The sequence below is a fragment of the Podarcis bocagei genome, assembly GCF_964188305.1.
Source record: "Podarcis bocagei genome assembly, chromosome: 3".
Classification (NCBI taxonomy): domain Eukaryota; kingdom Metazoa; phylum Chordata; class Lepidosauria; order Squamata; family Lacertidae; genus Podarcis; species Podarcis bocagei.
In genome coordinates, this window is record NC_138127.1 from 20,760,822 (window position 1) to 20,784,650 (window position 23,829).

Here is a 23,829-nt window from a genome sequence, read left to right on the forward strand (position 1 = left end):
GCTTTTGATGTCTAATTATCACTTTGTTCTTGAGTGAGGGGTGGATAATTGAGGACGCAACAATAAAAACACTTAAATAGGGTGTTTATGTATGCAATTAAAGAAGACATCTTTCTGCGAGTGATTTTGCTCTAACAGGTAGATTGAGCATAAGGGAGACAGATTGTGAAGAAAATAAATAGGTTGAAATGGCTTTACTTTTTTATTTACTGAATTAAGTGTCCGTGGCTATACACAGCTAATCTTCTTTTGTTTTGTTTTTAGCATTATATACCTTGAGTCAAGAAAGTGTGTCCCAAGACAGTGGGTGCTTGATAAAACAAATTAAGTTAGCATACTTGGCCTAATGTGTTTTTGGGTATTAAGAACACCTAATCCCAGGTAAATTCAGGTAGCAGAAAAGCAACAAAGGAGGGTAGCATTTTGGATACAGGATGGACCACCCTTTGCAGATTACCCAAGTCTTCTAAGTAAGCTTACTCGGAGCTCATATACATGATCATGCTAGGCAAGTTAGTGGAGGCACTTGTTCACCAATAAGCCATGACTAACCTAGGTCTCCTTCATAGTGCTGTTACAGCCTCATTGAGCACAGCAAGCGTTATGACCAGATGGTTAGAGGGCAGGAATGAGAGATGGTAAAGGTAAAGGACCCTGGACGGTTAAGTTCAGTCAAAGGCGACTATGCGGTTGAATTGTTCAACTCACTTTCAGGCCGAGAGAGCTGACGTTTGTCCACAGACAGCTTTCTGGGTCATGTGGCCAGCACTTCTGGCACAACAGGACACCATGACGGAAACCAGAGTGTATGGCAATGTTGTTTACCTAAATTCCACTGCTTTCTAGACGGCAGATTTGGAGTTGTTATTGTTTTTTTTTAAAAAAACCCACACATAAATAAATAAATAGATAAATAAATAAATAAATAAATATAAATGCAAAGCAGCCTTTTCCAATTTGCTTTCCTCTTCTGCCCCTCCCCTTTTCCTTCCTTCCCTCTGTATACAATGCAAAAAAGGGGCACAAATCACTAGATTACTATCTATGCTTTCCAAATTTGGGTGGTTTTCGCTTCCCTGATACCCAATTTGCTTTGACATTTACTTCACACTACAAAGAAGTTCAGAAACAAAAGCAGTGTAAATTGTAGCTTGAACACTCTCAACCTGATTTATAGAACATCCACAACAACATGGGTTATTAAAGTTTAATATCTAATTGCTTTTAATGGCAGAGTGTTTATAAATTATAAACAATACAGCTGCACCAAAATTTAGGCAACACTTAAATGGGATCTGACACTGAACAAATTTAAAATGCATTGGGATGCTTACTTTTTCAAAACTAAATAAAGACCACACTTTTTAAAAAGTTAGCAGCAGAAAACAAATATTGCTAAATGGCTGATATGCTTCCAACACATAGTGTTTTGTTTCAAAATATACTTATCATTTAACACGCTCTTCAGCTTACTTAGAATCTGCATACAATAAATATTCCTACATGAACAATCCTAACAGAAAATTATGAAAGTTCAGTGGGCACACTTCCCAAACCTATGCTTAGGATTGCAGCCTAGAGATACTAATAGACGTATTTGAAATTTCAGACCATGGGACAAACAGTGGGGCAACTTACACCTATACCAAACAATGGCTTGCAAAGTCAAACCATGGTTGCAGGCCAAACAACAGATTATTATATGCGATCAACTGCCAAACTAGGAGCATGAAATGTTTGTGCACTCTGTTTCACCCTACTCCAGATCACGTACCCTTGTTTTCACCCTCTCTGTCCTTTTTGCTTATTCCTTCTGCACTATGTGGCCCAGCTCCTTCTGTTATTATTGCCTGATGCTGGAAGGTAGAGCAAGAAAGTGCCTCTTCAGAACCACACAGTAGACCATTAGAGAGCTTGAAATCAAATTTTCTCCACTGTTCCACCTGCCTTCTCATGGTCTTTGAATGTGAATTGACTTCAGGAATGTTCCAACATAATTTACTGTCCACAAATCACTGCTCTAGATTTGCAGTGATTTGTTGTGAGTGGGGAGGAGGGTGGGAGAGAAGCCATGAATCTGGTCAGAACACAATTCTCTATCCTCCATATCTCAGAGGAGATAACATCACCACCTCTGCTATAACAGCACATAAGAATCATCTCTGCTCAAAAAACTGATCTCCTGGTTAAGCCCAACTGCAATTTCTGTGGGTATTGATTTAAGCATAAACATGTTGAGAGATTAACTTGGAGAAAAAGTTACCGCCATTGTTGTGCAGCTTGGGGAGCAAGAAGAATGGCATGAAGTGGAATTTGCTGCTGCACATAACTTGGCAAACTCTGGGTGACAAGTTGTTGAGCCTGGCAGCATTTAAGGACCAACTAGCAAAGTAAATATTTTTTGTTTTGTTTTTCACATTGATGGGAAAAAAATATTCAGGCTGACTTTGATGGGGTTTTCCTATTTTATGGTACAAAGACATTGTGTACCATGGTACCTCGGGTTACAGACGCTTCAGGTTACGTGTTTTGGGTTGCACACTGTGCCGAACCTGGAAGTACCGGAACAGGTTACTTCCAGGTTTTGGCACTTTGCGCATGCGCAGAAGACCAAATCGTAACCCACACGTGTGCATTGATGGCACTGTGGGATGCAAACGTGCCTCTTGCATGGCTCATGTTCACAACCGGAGGTTTCACTGTATAGGAAATGAAGAGAATTGGGTTTCACGGCTGGGCAGAGATGTGAACCCTATTCCTACTGGACTAAGTCCAGCATTTGATCCATACATTGTACTACCTTCCACCACATATTTGATAGTAAGAATTGTGTATGATGGTGCATTGGGAGCCTTCCCAAATGCCTGCTGCGTCAACAATATTGTGCCCTTTTCTATCTAAGACACTTCTCTGCTTTTCTTCCTTCTAGGTGCTCTAGCAATTTGGCATCTTGGCTATATATCAGTATTCACATGCTTAAAAAGTAAGTATCAGTGACACATATAGTTTTCTAGAACACATATTTTATTTGAAACTATGTATTTTCCTCATCTGTCTTGTGAGTTACTTTATACATACTATTTTATGTATCCAGAAATGGCCTCCACAGTCACCTACGGACACATCATTAAGATCGTGTTCATGGAAGACAACCTTACTCAGCCATGAGCGATCTCCAAAGAAGACGACGACTATTTTATGATATTGAGGAGAGGGGAGGGGGAACAGGCCCTGTCAGCTCTTTCTCACGTACTACATAGTTGACCAATTGCCCTTGAAGAGATTTCTTTTAATTAATTACTATCTTTCATTGCATGCAGAGAGATCATATTGACAGAAATTGATTGGGTGTATTAGACACTTGATTTAAAGGTGGAAAGTTCTGTTAATTTAAATAATATTATTGATGTTAAAATGTACTGCACCCTGTAAGAATTCATCAGTTTGAATTCAGAGTTCAGGTTTAATGGTGTTTTTGCTCAGAATAAAGAACCACAATCTTGTAATGTCAGAGAAACTCAATGAAATCAAGCCCAGGTGGTTGTTGTTGTTTTAAATACACACAAAACAAAACAAATGAATGCTCTTCAGGTCTTTGGATCTTTTCCTAGAGTAAATGCTGCAACAAATTACCACAGCATACTTCAGAGTAAATGAGTACTCCAATGTGGTGACAGGATTATTTGTCTATAAATGCTCCTCCCCTCCCCATGGATAGCAGAAAGAAAGAAAGAAAGAAAGAAAGAAAGAAAGAAAGAAAGAAAGAAAGAAAGGAGTCATATTATCTGCTATATAAAATTTGACAATTCTTTGTAGTCTGAGGTCTTTGTGTGTTTACATATATCATCTATATAAATAGGAATGCAGTTTCATCCAAAATTCATATACAAGGATCAGCAAACCATGCTGGAGGTTGCAAGTTATTTATGGTTGATGACAATTAATTTCTGTCTTGTAGAAACTAGCAGCAGTTCAACTGGAGCAGGGTGAGGTTGTTTAAAGGAAAGGCAATGGCATGAAAGGAGAGAGGTAGGATGACAGAGTACTGGAAATGGAAAGAAGTGAAAAGTCCACTTTGCAGCATGACCTTCTGACAAAGCCATATTGATCTTCATGCATTCTTAGGGTGACTTCATACATTACACAAAGGCATAGCTGAGACGCTCACAGGTAAGGCACAACAAAGAACTGCAGCCAGGATCATGTTGCTTTTTGAACTATGTTTTTTGCAAATATGTGACTGTTACATTTGCACCAACTTACACATGTGTATTAACTGGTAACCATTAATCACTTTATAATACCAGCTACAACACATTATGGAGCAATCAGGTGATTATACAGCACATGCATAATGTGAACCATCACCAAAGCTGCTTAACAGCCAAAGAGGTGACAAAGAACATGGTCACAGCCCCCAGATAGTTTTCCTGCCCTTCAAGCAGTAACATCTGTGTCCATGTACAGACACAGACTGTTTTTCTGTCCTAGCTACTAGCGGTACTTATATCTTTGCACCAGGTAATTAACGAAGCCATTCCACTCACAAAGTCCTCTGTTCTACTAGGAGCTCTGCCCTAAAGGCTTTCGTTCACAGAGGTGTTTTGAAGCCACAGAACCCTTTGAGAACGGGAGTCTTGCTGTGTGCATGGGGGTCTAGTTCAGACTCAGTCTGCATGTTGCCTGCATATAAAGCAAAGGCTGTGACACACAATAATAATAACCCCATAGTCAATGTGTCAAACAGAGCGAAATTGAATAACAATAGTAATACAGCAAAATACATTTGTCCTGGTTGGAACAATGCAAAAGTTGGAATTAACTCAAAACAAAATAAGGCTGATTCACAACTCAGTATCAGACAAAATTCACGATATATTCCCTTGGCTCTTCAGTTACAAATTAATAATGTGATGCGATCCTTGTGGCCGTATTTAAATACAAGTCATATATCTTGTATTCAGTAATAAAGTCTGTGGGAAATGTTACAAACTGATAAAATGAAATGTGATAATAATGCTAATCACACCACATAGTGTGTTTCCCGAGTGTTTAATCAGTTTTGCATGCATTGCCATAGTAATCCAAACAACAACTCTGTAATGTAGGCCAGAATTAGTTCCCAATTATATATGGGAGTCATATATGCTCAGGGACATGCAGAGCAGGGTCAGTGAGGGATCTGGCCTCAGGAGAGTCCCCAAGGCCAGACAGAGAGGACTGTAGGGTTGCATTTGGACTTTGGGTGGGAGATTCCCCACCTACGGAATAGGGAATTCCTATAGCAGGTAGTCTCAAATGCTGCCTAAGGCAATACCGGACCAGGACAATGTGGAGCACCTTTGCCAGTCCCAGGCCTTCAGTCTGGATTTGGGCCAGAGAGAACAAGGAAATGAGGGGGTTACAATACAAAGGCTCAAGTGCTTTTTAAAAAAATGTACTTTATCTTTTACATAGAGGATAAGTTGTAAGCAAGCACAATTTGCGACATTGCTCAACGAAACTGCAGGTCTATTAATCCTCATCACGGGACACATTTGTTAAGGCATTAACAGATGTTAAGGCATTAGCCTTAGCTTCTAGTTTGCTGGCTTTGTGGAGCTGGAGCCAATATGAGAGAGAGCTTTAACCTGGCTTTTTTTATCACTGAATTCATGTTGTTACTCCCATTGGTTGTTTCTTTCTTGAACGGGTTTTTATAAGGGTTTGCAGCGATGGCAGCAGCAGAACTAATTTTGCCTGCCTCTTCACAGCTGTCATAGTATTGGTTGCCTCCTAGCAGCCACCCCTTTTTAAACTATGCCATATTCTTTATCCACCACATCTCAGAATGATACAAGATGCAGCAGGCAGCTGCCAAGAATACCCTGAGGCTGCGTGATCCAGTGGCGTAGCGTGGGGGGTGCAGGGGGTGCCGGCCGCACCGGGTGCAACATCTGGGGGTTAGGGTTAGGGGGCGCAAATCCATGGGTTAGGGGGCGCAAATCCACGGGTTAAGGGGCGCAAATTACTCGCCTTGCCCCGGGTGCTGACAACCCACGCTACGCCACTGGCGTGATCAGGCCTCATGGTGCCGAAAAGCATTCCGCACTATGCACAATTAAACCATGCACTGGTTTGTAAGACTGGGGGATCAAGGAACAGCTATACAAATAGCTCAGTCTGCAGAGCATGAGACTCTTAATCGCAGGGTCGTGGGTCCAAGCCCCACATTGGGCAAAAGATTTCTGCATTGCAGGGGTTGGACTAGATGACTCTTGGGGTCTCTTCCAATACTGAAGCGTACCATTACTTCTTTAAATATATCACACACTTAAACTGAAGTTTCCTCTCATATACGCACACAGCCCAGAACACAGAAGTCAGAATGCCTCAAGCCACTGAGTCCTTGGATATCACTGAAAAATCTAGATTGCACAGTAGAATTCACTGTTTGCTTCTTAAGGGGAAAAGTGCTCACTTTTGAAATTACTGCCAGCCATTAATTGCCATTTAAATTAAATTTTCATATTTTAGATATGTCACACAAATCGTACATCTTACTTTTCCCCAAAACAAAACAAAACTGTGTAGTATTTAACATATCTTTGAACACTATATTTGTTAGAAGCATTTCCAGTACACTCCCAATTTGGTGTTAATAACTGAACGTGATTTATGTGTTATTTAACCATGCTTCCAATTCATCAATAAAGGTGCTAAATAGCATTGGGACCAGCATTGATCCTTAAAGCACCCCACTGGATATCTGCCCCCAAACCATTCATCAATCCTGTTGAAATCTGAATAAACTTGTATTCCTTATGCTCATAGCCAAATAGGCCGAGGGTGATTTTTCAAGGAAGGCTTTGAGGAGCAAATTTTGCAGTCTCTTCTTCCACTTACTCTGACCGCTAGTTTCAGCATCAGACAAGTTAAACATTAGTCTCAGGAAATCATCCTATTTCAAATGCTGACCCTGCCTCAAAGAAGGGCAAACTAACCCAAGAAACATGAGATGGAGAACTGGTGCAGGTACAGCTTTGCAGTGAAGTCCTAGTCATGTGTATTGAGAAATAGGCCGAAGGCTGCAATCATGTAGCCTCGTCTGAGAGGAAACTCATGTACAGGACTGCACTGCAAGTCCCAATGGCATCAATGGCATTCAAATACATGCAGACTTTTATTAAGCTGCATCTTTCTGTTGATCTGTCTATGACTGATGCAACTTCTAATGCATGACCCAGTTTATAAAGCATATTTGAAATTTGTGTCCTATGAACTCCAAAACCATTCTTTTTAAATTTAAAAACAATCTAATTAATTTCTTCAAATATATATATTTTTAATGCAGTTGGTCAAGTATTCCTCACAAAAAATCAAAAACAGCCTACTTTGGTTTATGCAATAAACTTTACAAGCACAGGTAACAGATCATGCTTCTGCACATTTATATAGGCATGATTATTCCTTCTGAATGCAGCAGCATGGCTAAAAAAAATATAAAAGTGCATTTTCTTCTTATCAAAGGTGCTCAGTGTGAGAGAGAAAGAGATTTGCAGTGTGGCGAAGTAAATAAGCAAAGAGAAAATAGCACTCGGTTTCTCTTGAGGTTTGTTTTCCCACACACACAAATTGCAAATGACATCCAAGGGACAAAATTAGGTACAATTATCTTTGCCCAAGAGCAAGCAGATGGAATAGATCACCTTTTAAAGGCCCCTATAATTATAGGATTTTTGATCCTGCACTTAAGCAACCAAATTGGAATTGCTATCATTAATGTGTAAGACACATATGGAAGGGTGACCTTGAAGAGGTCACACATAATGTGGAATGTTATCTGTCATGAATGAGACCTCACACACACACACACACACTCTACCACCCAACTATATACCATTAGGTTTTTATACTAAAATGGGTTATAAGCTTTCAGCCACAAATCAACACATGCTAAAACTCATGCAAACCAGTTGGTGTGTGTGTGTGTATGCGCGCACACCCCCCCCCCCATCTATATTTTCTGGAACATTAAAGCAGCATTCTATACGTATTTAAAATGGGGGAGTTTTCTGCACCTCAGACCTATTTCTGATTTTTAAGGGTGCTAGTTTTGCGAAGGACTGAACCTTTCCCTGTTATGTGAATCTACAGCACTAGATGCAAAGTTTTACTACTGAAGTAAAAAGCCTGGTGTGGTTCTGGACCAGGGTATCTGAACAGCTGCCTCTCCCTCTACATCCCACCTTGTTCACATAGATCTGTTAAAGGTAGTTTTACATGCCCCTGTGATAAACCATGCTTTGGCCCAAGTGCTTGCGTTTTAGCGTTACCGCACCAGTGTTGTGGATTTTTCTTCCCTTAAAAGGAAGGTTGCTCCGACGCCGTTACAGCTGATGTTTGCTGAAAAACTTTACTTGTCTCCAAATTTTCCCAATTTTATCTTATTTATGCAGTTATTAGTTCCTGTTGTAGTTTCTTTTTAATGTCTTAAAACTGTTTTTATGATCTGGATTATGTTTTATATTATGTCTGTGTACTCCACTTTTAAAGCTGGTTTCTTTTTACAATAAATTTTGGGTTTCTTATATTTTATTGTCTGGTGGAGATTTTTTAAACTGAAGATTGTAAGCTGCTTTGGGGACATTATTATTATTATCATCATCATTCTTATCATTATTTTATTTATCCCCAGCCACTCTGGGCGGCTTACAACAAATATAAAAGCATAACCAAACATCACACACTGAAAACTTCCCTATACAGGCAGCCTCAAAGCTGTTTTTGCCATCAAAGTTGTGGAGTGGAGATCTGGAAGGAGCAAAGATCCAGGAGACAGGGCAGGAAGAGGCAGGACAGGTCTTTCTGAGGAATGCCAAAGGTTCAGAGCAACAGAGGACCTCTGCAGCTGGATCAGGCCAGTGGCTCCTTTGGGACAGCATCCTGCAGGTGCCCCAAAGGGAAGGAGCCCCAGAACAGCACCGGACTGTGGCAACCCTCTGCACAGCACTATTCTTCAAAAAGCAGGGTACATTAAAAACACACACCAGGTGAATGACATTTTTCTCTCTCTTACCTGTGAAGCCATGTGGGCACACACACTTAATTTGTGGCTGCAACTTTGTCTGGCTTACATCAACACAAGTAGCCCCAGCATAGCAATTGTCTGGGTAAATTAAGCAGGAATTTTCCACCAATTGACAAAATTCTCCTGTCCATCCAGGAGCACAGAGGCACTAGAAAGAAGAAGGGTAGCTTGACTAATATTGCATCTGACATTATCATGCAAAGTAGAGGCACAAATGAATTGATTTATGGTGTCTATAGTCAATTAATAAACTTTGCCTGAGTACAAACATATTACACAGAAAATTTGCTGATTGATTTTACATAATGCCCAAATCAGTTCGTTAGCAAATGGAATGGAGGAAAAAGAGTACATTGCAAAATGACTGAGGCTACAATGCTAATGCTACTTACCTTGGAATAAGCCCCACTGGATTCAATAGGACTTACTTCTAAGTAAATATGATTAGGGTGGCAATGTAAAGGAAGCATTTCAATGGAAAACCTAAATGAAAAAATGCATTGTTGTGCCACGATATATAAACCTGCATTCTACGAATTCTGTGGCCCATTCACCTGCTCAAAAAACAACAACACACAAAAAAACCCCAGAAAACATGGAACACAACAAAAAGTGCAAAAGAAATTACTATAATCTTCTTTTGGACTTTTTTTTTGCACAGTTCAAAGATCCACTCTCAGTGAAACCATGGATTTCAACTTAATAGATTCTCAGTGCTTTTAGATAGGAAAGTTTCCTCATATTGATGCTACAAGGTCTCCTCCCCTCTTGGAAAACAAGCAGGACTTTGCCAAACATCAGATCACCTGAACATTTTGGATTGCTGCCAGTGTAATTTCACAACAGCCATACTCCTATATTTTGACACCTCTTCATAAGTCCCATGGAGTGTTCTATAGCTACCTGCTACACATCACTGATGCATATTGTTCCACATTGTGTAGCTTTGTGTCCCACAGCTGGGAAAGGGGGGTAGAAAGAGGATAGACAGGGTTAACAGCCCACAGTTTTTATAGCTGATAGTTCCCAGAGAATTTGGTATTGAATGAGTGGAGACCCCAATATTAATGGCAGCCCATTCAGTTGGACGAGGCAGGCCATTCTGGAGAGGAACTCTAGTTTAGAAGAACCAGTACTACTGATGGCCCCTTCTGCCAGCTTCCACCAGTCAAACATGTAGATGGGCTCGCCCATGAGCCTATACATCTGAGCCACCTTAGCACTCTGACTGTGTTTACCCTCTGACTAGGGTGTTTGCCAGATGCACAAGAGCCAGAGCCAGCTGTGTTATGACAAAACGCAGCAACATAAGAACAAATTCTAGTGAACAACAAGACAGCACATTGCTTGTAACGAGGAAGGCTAATACGCTGATTCCCAGCTACCAGCTGAAATTCTTTCCCTTGCCTATCAACTGATTCTTGATCCACAGCAAATTGTGTGTGTGAGAGAGAAGGGTGGGTAAGAAAAAAATAAGCTGTGACTCACACTTCCAGTCTCCCCAACTATTTTGTTTGGTGCTATGCTCTGTAAGTTTTGCTTCAAATCTCCTTTCTTCTGGCTTCTCAGCTAGCTGTCCTGTGTCCTTATCTTTCTCCTCTGCAGATGAAAGGAACTTGCAATGTGTGGCTTGCTATTGATTTCTCTCCATGATTATCAGCATGATGGTTCTGGGAACTTTGTGTATCAATTATTTATCTTATCCTCTTTATGTCAGCTCCTATATTGATGATCATCTTTCTTAATTATCTGGAAGCAGGATTTAACAACCTATGAATTGCATCCTGTTATTATCTACTCAAGGTATAGTAAGCCCCACTGAGGATGAGAAGTAATAATAGAAGGTTTCAAAGAGAAGTTAAGAGTATTGATCCTGGTGATAATTTCAGATAAAGCAATGGGGGGGGGGGAGGTGGAATCTTGCTAATATTTTAATCAAGCCCAGCTATTTTTCCTATTAATTTAACCTTCCCATGTCACCTGAGATTAAATAGATTTGGAAACAATTTCCACATAGGAAGAGACTGCACACTTGAAACAGTTCACTTCCCATATTTATAACTTGGCTCAGCACAGGTTTCATTTTGTCCACGAGGCAATTTCCCCTAAACCATGCCCATCTGCCCTACACCTGACATCCCGTGCAACTTTAAGGCTCCCGATTGGCTTTTGTCAAGGAAGGCTTGCTGTCATCGGCAGTCAGCTGATTGGTGATGATAGCGAGTCTGCTGGGATCTGATATCCTATTGAGCTCATCAAAGGGAACTCCACAATACAGCCAATCCTGGCAGAAGGCGGAATGTGAAGACTGCACCTATCTGCTGATAGGTGCTCAATTCAAGTTCGGTGGGTTCTGCTGCACTATGAAGTTCCCCAGGGATGGCTCCTTGCACAAAGCCCTCCACAGCACTTTGAAGTGATTAGCTGACTGGCAGCACTCCAAAGCACCATGCATAGGTCTTTGCTAGCCCTATGCAACCTGTCCTTTTTGGCCCACTAGCACTAAGGGAGACAAGGATCTTGGCAGCTGTCCAGATTCCGTTCTCCACTCCTACAATGGCTGATGATGAGGTAAGTTGCACTGACAATTGTAGAATGTTTAAACGTTTCTTGCAGAGACTGTTAGCCACATTTTGTCACAGAAAAGGGACTAATTAATGTCAAGTAACGAAACTGGCAGTGACTTTGAGCTTTCACTGTCACCCCAGTCTATCCTATCAGCAAATTCAAATAAATGCAGCAGGCAAAATTAATGGCAGTGTCAAACTGGCCTCACAGATACATACTGCTGGTGCCGTCAGTAAGCACATAGCAACAGGAGGAACTGTAAAACTGCTTTGAAAGTAAATAAATTCAATTGTGTATTTGAAACCAGCAACATGAAAATGGCAACTGAGAGTAGCAGATTTGCCCAGTACACCACTAAAATATTTTTGAGCTTCTTGCTTAGCTGGTAGAGATGTTTGTAAATATTCATAACAATTTTCTCACTCTAGCCAACTGCTTTAAGATGTATTATGCCAAATATATCAATTATTTGATCATTTGGGGTTTATTTTAATACTTAGAAAACAAATGTTGACTGAAGAAGCACAGATGGCATTCAAATATTCTAGCACCTTATTTGCTGCCATTTAAAGAGAAAACTTTTGTTAAAGCCAGATGATGTTTCCTTTGAATGTGATTATTTTTTTGTGATAGATTTCTCAGCAAGATGTTTACTGTTTTCTCAGCATCCACAGCTCCTTAGAATCACACACTGCTGTATGCAATGTACAGCAACAGTGAATGTTCAGTCAGTGGAAGGAATTCTCCTTGTGCAATGGAAATTTATCCACCTCTCTTCCCCCTGCCAGCCCCTTAAATCTTGTCTAGAGGTTCCACAAAGCATTGGGAGCAGAACTGAAAGCCAATTTTGGGGGCACAGGGCACACTGCAGAAAGGAAGGGAAGGAAGCCCCATTGAACAAGAAGAACTCCTTGGAGACAGCTTCTACTAATGGGACTCATTAGCTGATTTCCACCCACTATATTGAAATGCTTTATCTCAATGGTTTCAGCCAGATTTCTGAAAATAAAGGGCAATTAACCACTTTCCAGTTTTTACAAAGTCCCATTTATTAGGTTTTCATGATTTTCAGGTCATGCAGACATGGCTTATGCTTCATTGCAGCAGTGGGGTCTGTGAGGCTCCTTTGGCCAAGCCGTGGTCATCCACATCACACCTGTCATCATATATGGTGTCTAGTGTGGGGCAAATAAAGATGTGGCTCAGTTGGATTTCAAACTGTGCAGACAAAGGAAAAAGAGCCACCTAACATCACTGTGATTGGCAGGTGGGTGACTCTACCCACCTGTCAGACTTTGCCTGCGGACATTGGGGGAGATACGTTCTCCAGCTCTACCCTATTAGATGGTTGCTATCTATTGTAGAAATGGAGGGAACAATGATCTGGGAACAAGCTAAAGTCTTAAGTTTGCAAGCAATTTCCCCAAAGGTTCATTTATGTATTACCCTAAGCCTTCAAAGAGTCCACCATTTTAATGAAAACCTGCTTAATCTGCATCCCCCTAAAACAATACGTAAACTGAAATGCAGCTGTCCTTTAAAATCTGCAATTTTCTGAATTTTGCAATGCAGTTCTCCAACCAAATATTGCATACCAAATATGTGTAACATAAGGAAAATTGCACACTAAAATACGGATGAACTTGTGAAGACTTCTTAAAAGGCAGAATTTAAGATTAAAATGAACTTGACCTGGGAAACGTGAAACAGTGAGAGAAAAAGCAGTCCTCAACCGCTCTCTGTGGTAAGATGGGGCCCCTAGGTTCAAGGCCAGAGACCAGGAAAAGCTCTGGGCTCTGTCTCCAAATGTATGAGAGGAGTGAGAACACTCAGAGGCCTTGTTGTGGAAAGTCCCATACAGCCATTATCAGTAAAAATGAAACAAAACTGTATCAGTGGAAAGCAATCTAGTCAGAGCCTCTGATTACACTCCATTTTTAAATTCCCACTGGAAGACTATCAGGTAAAGAAAAGGACAGACAGACTTCCTTTGGGAGGCAATAGGAAAGCCTTTTCTCTTGTAACGTGTAATTTCCCATGGCGTGGTAGCAACAGCAGTATTTCTCACAAAATATACTTAAGAGATAAGCAAATAAAACAAGATTAAGCATCCTTTTGGATTTCTGCAGTGATTATCCTCAACAGGCCAAGGCACTTCCAGTTTTACAGCTGTTGAGAAGCATACTGAAGTTCATCGATAGCATGCTCTCTGGCAATAATTGGTAAATCAATATCAACTGGTAGAAGTTAACACAGTAGGATTTCATGAAACTGAAAGATCTTTTAGCTTTATCTTCTGTTTATCAAGTAGTTCATCTGTCCAATCAAGACTGTGTTTCCCCCACGGTTTCTCAAAACAAGGATTAGTTAAAACAAATGGACATCTAATTTTCCAAGCAGTAGCCAATTTAAGGTTTTAACTCCTCACTCCTTAAGATACCAGTTTACACTTGTATCAATTGAATTCCTTTTATTTTGTTTATTTATAAACCACCCATTCATATAAAATATAACATTGGTGTACAGGAACAATGCAAAATGACTTTAGAAAATTTGAACAACAAAATATGTCTATCAGCACAAAAAGGTCTTTAAGGGACGTCTGAATGTTATTAGTAAGTGTGCCTGCCAAATCTCTACTGGAAGAACATCCCATAGAGTGGGACTAGCAATACCAAAAGCCTGACTTCTAGCTGAAATTATTTGGGCTTCTGAAACATAGTGAGCAACTAACAGAACTCATCTAGATGATCTTTTTGATCAAACTGGGTTATAAGGGTTTGGGTAATCTTTAAAATATCCTGGACCCAAATTGTTCAGGTCTTTGTACATTAATATTTAAACCTGACTAGGTATCATATGGACAGCCATTGCAGATGTTGTAACAGAGGTATTGTGTGCTGTAGCATTTTCATGCTTGTTCACCCAATTTGAAGAGAATATTTTCAAGTTCTTCACAATGCAATCAGCAAACTTGGTTACTTCGCTGTCCACTGCTATCTCCATCTTAAGGTTCACAAACATGTGAAAGTCATAGGTTCCAAACCAATTCTTGTGGGGTCCACTTTCTATGTCCCTTCACTGGAAGAACTGTCTATTTATTCCAGTGTTCTGTTGCCTGTTCCTTAACATGAACGGACCTTTCTTCTTATCCTGTAACTGCTAAGCTTACTCTCTAGCCATCTTTGGTGATGAATTTTATCAAAATACTTTTGAAAGCCTAAATATACAATGTCTGCTTCATCCTGTCTATCCATATGCCTATCAACATTCTCAAAGAACTATAAAAGTAGGGTTAGACAGGACCTCCCTTTGAGGAAGCCATGCTGGTTGGCAGTGGTGAATAAAGCAGTGAAGGCAGTAACAATCTCTTGACAATAGTACAGCAAAAGCCACCACAGCCACGGAGCTCCTCTAACCTTGCTCCAATCCCCATCCCATGAAGACAGCCCCACAGAGGGTGCCACTACTTCTCCACCCAACCCCCATAAGCCACCATTCTTCTTCAGCAATACTCGCTTTTCTTCTATACTTGGTAGATCTGTCCTGAATAAGGCTTTCCACAGGGTTTCCCATTAAAAATTTTTTAAGGTAAACCAACCTATAATTTCCTATCTGTGGACCTCTTCTTAAAAGGTGGTGTTATATTGTCCACTTTCCAGTCCATAGAAAAGTAGGCTGACCTTAAGGGCAAAGTACATGCGTTTGTTGGTTGTGAACAGGCTGACCTTCAAAGTTCCATTCCATGGCCACAGAGTAGGCTCAGCCCTTGTTGAGTCCCTCCTCCTTAATGTTTCTTCCTGTTGCTGTTTAGTCATTTAGTCGTGTCCGACTCTTTTTGACCCCACGGACCAGAGCACGCCAGGCACTCCTGTCTTCCACTGCCTCCTGCAGTTTGGTCAAACTCATGCTGGTAGCTTCGAGAACACTGTCCAACCATCACATCCTCCATCTCCTTGTGCCCTCAATCTTTCTCAACATCAGGGTCTTTTCCAGGGAGTCTTCTCTTCTCATGAGGTGGCCAAAGTATTGGAGCCTCAGCTTCAGGATCTGTCCTTCCAGTGAGCACTCAGGGCTGATTTCCTTAAGAATGGATAGGTTTGCAGTCCATGGGACTCTCAAGAGTCTACTCCAGCACCATAATTCAAAAGCATCAGTTCTTCGGCGATCAGCCTTCTTTATGGTCCAGCTCTATTTTGGTACTTCTGCAAACCTTGGGGTTTCCCTGAGCCTGCCGAAAACTCCCTTATGCATGGGCAGTGCCATTTTGGTTTCATAAATGGCAGCACTCACAAAATTATCATCAGAACTGTAAAAATGAGAGCAAATGTTTTTCAAGGTATACTAAAACGAATGCCTGTGAGCACGACCCTTCAATTCACTGAAATTATTTCACTTGCATGAATGCATTTTATAACACACAGTGCATGGGCTATATGTAAATATGCAGCCAGGCACCCTCCGGATGAAAAAAAGAAATGAGATTAAAAACAAAGGGGGGACCTAAAGGAAATAAGAAAAGGGTAGCTGGGCAGCGTTTATAAATGGCATAGAAAGACATCCTTAAAGTTGGTGGATTAAGGCAAGTGCAGCTGCCTACAGCCCCAGATAAAGATGCCACATCAGGGACTGTCACAGAGAAAAAAGAACCAGGGATAGTTTAATCCTGGGTTGTTTGTGCCTCCTTGTGCTCTGTGTTTCAGCACAATATTCATCCTCAACAAAAACACCGATAATTCGTGCCAAGTCCTTTAATCCTCTTCTTCATGCTTCTCCTACTTTGTCTGACCGGCATTATTTGTCAGTCCCCAAAGGCCTGTCATGTTGGCTTCCAAGCATATATTGTATCCCGCTAGTCTATTCTCTCAGGCAAAGAAACTCTCAGCCTTCTCTGTGCCAGCATGTTTAGCTGCATCTCTTCAGAAAGTTTCTACGCCGACACCTTTCACGTCCTAATTGAGGAGCATGCTTTTGGAGGCTGTTTTTATTTTTAAAGTGATAATGCCCATTGTGCAACCTTATTGCCCAGGGTCATCACATTTTTTAAAAAGAGTTTTGCCTTCAGTTCTGGGACATGTTTTGCTTTCTTTTTGTTAAAAGCTTCCGTTGTGATTTTCATTCTCTCCTTTCTTGGGACGTACTTAACTTGCATGCTGATAACAGCATGCTTCTTGCACCATGCTGGATGACAGGCATTCACCTAGATGATTTAAGCCACTTATACCTTCCATATCTCATACCATAATTAATTTTATTGCCTGATGCAAAAGGGCTTGGGACATAAACAACTGAGGAAAGCGGGGGATAAAATATATGCCTCTGTTTTGCTGCTATTGTTACAACATCCCTACAGGATAAAATATAATCAGAAAGGAAAAGGAAATAGAAATGGAAAAGGGCTGGGGGGAGATGGGCAAAACCACCAGATTTGTCCTCTCAGCATTTTCCACTAAGTGAGAGCAAACAAGCTAAAAATATTAATTTTAAGATCAAAGTGTATATATTTGGCTGAATTACACAGAAATGTGCATATTATGAGAACTTCACCTTAAAATGCTGGACTTTTTAATTTTTTTAAAAAAGGATGACTTTAACAAAAATTCACAGATTGATGTGGAAATCTGGATACATGAATGGAAGATTGGAAAAAAGAGAGTGAAATACAAACTGACATATTTGCCCATCCCAACCTGTGATGTGCCACGATTTATCCCAAGAACAGAAGAACATAGGACACTGCAGCCTTATACCACACCCAGTTTTTTCTCCATCTAGTCTAGTCTTGACTGGCAGTGGTTTTCTAGGGTCTCAGAAAGTGGTCTTTCCAATCACATACTCTCTGCTCCTTTTAACTTGGGATGCCACGGAACCTTCTTTGTGCAAAACAACTGCTCTGCCACTCAGTTGTGTTCCCTCCACCCTGGATCCCTGATAGAGCCAAGTCTGAATACGGGAGTGTTCCATCTCACTTTTAGTGATTTTTTCCAGATGCCACATTTCATTGGGACCTACTGGATGATTTCCCTGGCCTAAAAAGCTCACCAGACGGAAAGAGAGTGAAAATAAAACACTTGGAAGAAAATAGCGGGGATGACAGCGCTGTTTCTCAATCAATCACATTGTTGGTTCTGAATCATCAGTGTTCTTGCAGTGCAAAAGCAGATACAATGGGATAGCCTGCCTGCTCAGCTTCCAGATTCAGAAGTCACAGTGAAACATCAGTTCCAAGTTGATGGATGGGCACAGTCTGTACTTTAAATCAGGGATTGGGGGGAGTGCTTTTCTGGGGGTACTCAAGGGTACACAGTACTGGCACCTTTAAAAAAAAATGTTAAAAGTGTGACACTTACTGTAACAACTTCATGGTGAGTACCGGCACCATTTTTTTTCTTAAGAAAAGAGGAAGAACTGGATTGGGGCAACAATTGAAAATGGGACTCAGACCCCCACCAGGTCCTATCCAAATGGTTTATCTCCTGCCAAAACCATTGGATAGGACCCAGATACCACCATCACCCAGAATGCAGACCTGATCCAAAATCACTCCGTTTTATTCCATCCCTATCCTGTGTTTTTGCCACTCTTTAATTTCTAAAAGTTGAGCACACATCAGGAAAGAAAAGTTTCAAAAAGGCTTATTGTCAAGCTGTTGTGCAATCTGCTTAATTCCTTACAATTTGTTTGATTAAGTGATTGACAAAGTTGCTGACTTTTCATCGGTAATAATGCTACAATCCATTCAAATGTATTTAGTGGAATGAATATTATGATACAAATGTGATTTCTATCTAAGTGGGCATTTGGCATTGGCCCACAAATTAGCCATATCTTCTAGCAAGGCTAAAAACTGTTGTCCAGTTATTTGATACAGTTTAAAATAGAATCCCAGAAAGGAAGCAATAAAAAATCCATATTACTAGAGTTAATACTTCTTGCATTATTGACTCAAGTATATAGAAAGTACATAAATGTGTTGCTCTCGCTTGACTCTCAGGGGACGAAATACATATTTCTAAGGCTCTGGTTGGCTGAGGTTTTTATATTTTTGAATTCATTTACCATATTTAATTACTTACACTGAATCCTCCAATTATATTGAGACACAATCCTTCATTCAGACAGATGATGCTGAGCAGACTGCAGTAGTCAATTACTTCCTCACAGTTCCTTCCAGTATATCCTGGCATGCAGCTGTAAATACACCAGAAGATTTCAGAAGACTAGAATTTCGAATTGCTAATTCCATTTAATTAGCTTCTAGAGATCCACCAAACAATGCCCTTCCAGCAAGAATACGTTTCCTATTTTTTGTGCAAAATGTAATAAAAATGACAACACATTCATGCCACCTACCGGCAGTCACTTAGCCAGTTTAGCTTCATTTTGGTAAATAATGATGGGTTTTGTCTTTTTATCCATTGAAGTCCTTCTGGAAGCTCAAGAATAAAATCAACCTTGAGCTAAACAGATATTTAACAGCAAACTCTGCATAGCAGCTTTAAGAAGCTATTATAACAGATGGTTCTGTTACTGAGAAATAATGACAAATGAGGTTTAGAACAGTTAGCTAATGATCATTAAACAATGGATATGCTAACAGTGGTCAATAATGACTCACAATAACTTGAGGAAACAATAGTGAGAGCTTCAGCAATGGATAAAGGCATACCCATTGTTTTATTTGCTTAATTATAGCTATATATTTTCTATTAAGAAGAAAATAACATTTTGCTCTCTGGTTGCTCATGAGGTCCAATTTATGAAAATGATTCAGCTGTTTTTATCTGTGGCATTGTGGTGTGGCCAATACCCACTGTTAGGAAGGTAATGCCTCCCTCTCTCACTTGTCCTGCTGGTTTCAGACATTATTGTGAAGGATTTGCAGTCAAACCCAACAATGCTAGCTAGTATGTGAAGGAGTTAAGGTCCACAGAGTTCTAAATTGCTAGAGTAGGGTCAGTGAGAGACAGGAAGTAAAGCTTTCTCTCTCTTTCATGCCATGTGAGCAGACAAACATACCTGGGCTTTGCTCCGAGTCCAGACTCCACATTTAGAGATTAACTTTGTATTTTGTACTCAGTAAGCTTTTACCTGTGTTAACCTTGCTGTAGCATTGGCTAAAGCATGAATGAGACCTCAGATTATGTAAGGAAAGCATTTAAACTTACTAAAGTTTGTAGCCTATTCATTGTGAAGCGGGTAGAGACAGGGGAGCAACAGAGTGCATTGTAAGCATCTAAAATTGGATATTTAAAGGTCTAATAACCTATCTCACATATAGGTTATATCACATATACAACACATATCAATAGCTTTTTCTTTACCATTCTAGCTGAGTCCCATAACTGTTTGTATCGCCCACTAAAACACTGGCATTCAGGAGGGTGGATGCTATATTAAATTCAAGCCTGCACATGATATAAAGACCAACAATATGAAATTTGGATACAAACTAGTCATACATCACAGCTGAAGTGGGGAAAATTAAATTGAATCTGTTTGGTTCTATGTTTAGAATAGGAAACGACTGTTTCCAAATGAAAAGCAAGAGTAGGCTGATAGCAACTCAATAGGGTGATGGATATAGGTAGCAAAATATCTTCAGAATGAGCACTGGTAAGTGATCAGCTATTGCTAAAACCAGACAGCTGTAACAAAATGAACGAGGCTATAATTTGTAGGGTTTTGAAGAAGAAAAGAAGCATGATGCAAAACACTGCAGTGTCACATTTAGCAATGCCAAGCAAATGTGAGCAATCTTTTATGATTTAGGGCTCCTTGAATGCGCTGTATACCGAGATGGAAAATGGTGCCCTTGATATGGAATGGCAGTAAGGCAGGTAACACTGTTCTTTGGGCTTTGTATACACTTTCTCCCTGAACTTGCTTAGGGCTTGCACACATAGAACAGCAAGGGTGTGTCTCACAAAGTTCCTAAACCAGGCTTCCTCATCCCCGGCCTTCCAGATGTTTTTAGCCTACAACTCCCATGATCCCCAGCTAGCAGGACTAGTGGTCAGGGATGATGGGAACTGTAGTTTCAAAACATCTGGAGAGCCGAGTTTGAGGAAGCCTGTCCTAAACATATCATAGAATCATAGAGTTGGAATAGACCACAAGGGCCATCGAGTCCAACCCCCTGCCAAGCAGGAAACACCATCAGAGCACTCTTGACATATGGTTGTCAAGCCTCTGCTTAAAGACCTTCAAAGAAGGAGACTCCACCACACTCCTTGGCAGCAAATTCCACTGTCGAACAGCTCTTACTGTCAGGAAGTTCTTCCTAATGTTTAGGTGGAATCTTCTTTCTTGTAGTTTGGATCCATTGCTCTGTGTCCACTTCTCTGGAGCAGCAGAAAACAACCTTTCTCCCTCCTCCATATGACATCCTTTTATATATTTGAACATGGCTATCATATCACCCCTTAACGTCCTCTTCTCCAGGCTAAACATGCCCAGCTCCCTTAGCCGTTCCTCATAAGGCATCGTTTCCAGACCTTTGACCATTTTGGTTGCCCTCCTCTGGACACGTTCCAGTTTGTCAGTGTCCTTCTTGAACTGTGGTGCCCAGAACTGGACACAGTACTCCAGGTGAGGTCTGACCAGAGCAGAATACAGTGGCACTATTACTTCCCTTGATCTAGATGCTATACTCCTATTGATGCAGCCCAGAATTGCATTGGCTTTTTTAGCTGCCGCGTCACACTGTTGGCTCATGTCAAGTTTGTGGTCAACCAAGACTCCTAGATCCTTTTCACATGTACTGCTCTCAAGCCAGGTGTCCCCCATCTTGTATTTGTGCCTCTCATTTTTTTTGCCCAAATGCAATACTTTACATTTCTCCCTGTTAAAATTCATCTTGTTTGTTTTTGCCCAGTTCTCTAATCTGTCAAGGTCATTTTGAAGTGTGATCCTGTCCTCTGGGGTGTTAGCCACCCCTCCCAGTTTGGTGTCATCTGCAAATTTGATCAGGATGCCCTTGAGTCCATCATCCAAGTCGTTGATAAAGATGTTGAATAAGACCGGGCCCAAGACAGAACCCTGTGGCACCCCACTAGTCACTCTTCTCCAGGATGAAGAGGAACCATTGATGAGCACCCTTTGGGTTTGGTCAGTCAGCCACTTACAAATCCACTGAGTGGTAGCATAGTGAAGACCGCATTTTACCAGCTTCTTTACAAGAATATCATGGGGCACCTTGTCAAATGCCTTGCTGAAATCAAGGTAGGCTACATCCACTGCGTTCCCTTCATCTACCAGGCTTGTAATTCTGTCAGAAAATGAGATCAGGTTAGTCTGACATGACTTATTTTTCAGAAATCCATGCTGACTATTGGTGATCACAGCATTCCTTTCTAGGTGCTCACAGATCTGCTCCAGAATCTTCCCTGGTATTGATGTCAGACTGACTGGGCGGTAATTATTTGGGTCCTCTCTTTTCCCCTTTTTGAAAATAGGGACAACATTTGCCCTCCTCCAGTCTGCCGGGACTTCGCCTGTTCTCCAGGAATTCTCAAAGATGACTGCCAGTGGTTCTGAGATCACATCTGCCAGTTATTTTAATACTCTTGGATGCAGTTCGTCTGGCCCTGGAGACTTGAATACATCTAGACTAGCCAAGTATTCTTGTACTATCTCCTTAGCTATTCTGGGCTGTGTTTCCTCTGCTGAATCATTTGCTCCAAATTCTTCAGGTCGGGCATTGTTTTCTTTATCGGAGAAGACTGAGGCAAAGAAGGCATTGAGGAGTTCAGCTCTTTCTGTGTCCCCTGTTTGCATTTCACCATCTTCTCCTCTGAGTGACCCCACTGTTTCTTTGTTCTTCCTTTTGCTACGGACATACCCATAAAAGCCTTTTTTGTTGCTTTTAACCTCTCTAGCAAGCTTGAGTTCATTCTGTGCTTTAGCTTTTCTGACTTTGTGTCTACATGTGCTGGCTATTTGTTTGAATTCCTCTTTGGAGGAATATCCTTCTGTAAGCTGCTGAGTGTGCATGAACCAAGCAGCCAAATCATCAAATCCAGGGATAGGAGGAGTGAACAGAAGTCTGGATTCAATCGCCTGCCAACTCTCAACAGGCTGTTTGCTGCTACTGATGGCTATCTGACTGGGCACTATTACTAGTATTATTTATTAAATTTTTATACTGCCTTTCATCCGAAGATCACAGGATGAAGATCACAGGGCAGTTAACAATATGCTTTTCCTCAACAGCCCAATTCTGAACATGGTTACACTTGGACAGCTGCAATTACCTGTAAAGTTGAAGGATTCAATGGTCAGCTATTAGTTCAGCACATCCTTGTGATCTACTTCTTATTTTATTTTTTATTTTTGGATTTTTATTCCAGAATGCAGCTATAAACTAGAGCTGAGATCTGCAATGATTTGCTGCTTTGTTACCACTGTGAAATGGGGACCAGTAAAATAGTGTTCCTCATTTTAAGGTGTAAATATGAGGGGAACTTAGAACTCCAACAACTGTGGCAAAAGTCAAATAGGGAGATTTTCATAAATATCCCTACTTGCAGTCAAGCTATAATAAATATTTTTTTTTTAAAGTGTGTGTAAGAGAGAGCAACAATTTATTTATTTATTGGGGGGGAGGACAACCACCAACATTATTGAGTTGTTATAATTCTTCAGTGAATTGTTTTAAATCCAAAACTATTTAAAGTTCAATCACAAAGAAATGTGCTGTGAAGAGGAATTATGATTCTGGCAATGAATATTTAAGCAATAATAAATGTCATTGAGGCAACTTCCTGGCTGTTAAAAACAAGCTGTAAGAATGCCTGAAGCAGAACCAACGGCATGTCAACAAGCTTTTTCAGCAATAGGCAGGCCCTGCACACTCTGGGTGGGGGAAAATAATAATTACAGCCTGCTGTAAATTAATGTCCAAATCCATGGATGAAACAATTATCCAAACAAGTTAAGGTAAAATATCTGAATCTGGCAATGATCAATGGAGGGAAAATAGAATTCCATTGAATTGCAGCTTTAGACTCCTTTTTTCAGATCAGGCATCAAGTGTCCTTGCTTTCTGTTCTTACAGTGTATTTACAAACATAAACAGTAATGCATTATAATATTAACACATTCATTTTTTTAAAAAAAACATACTTTTCAGAGTGCTTTTCTGTCTGAACCCCTGGAGGGTTACTGTCCATCATGGTTGGCAATAGATG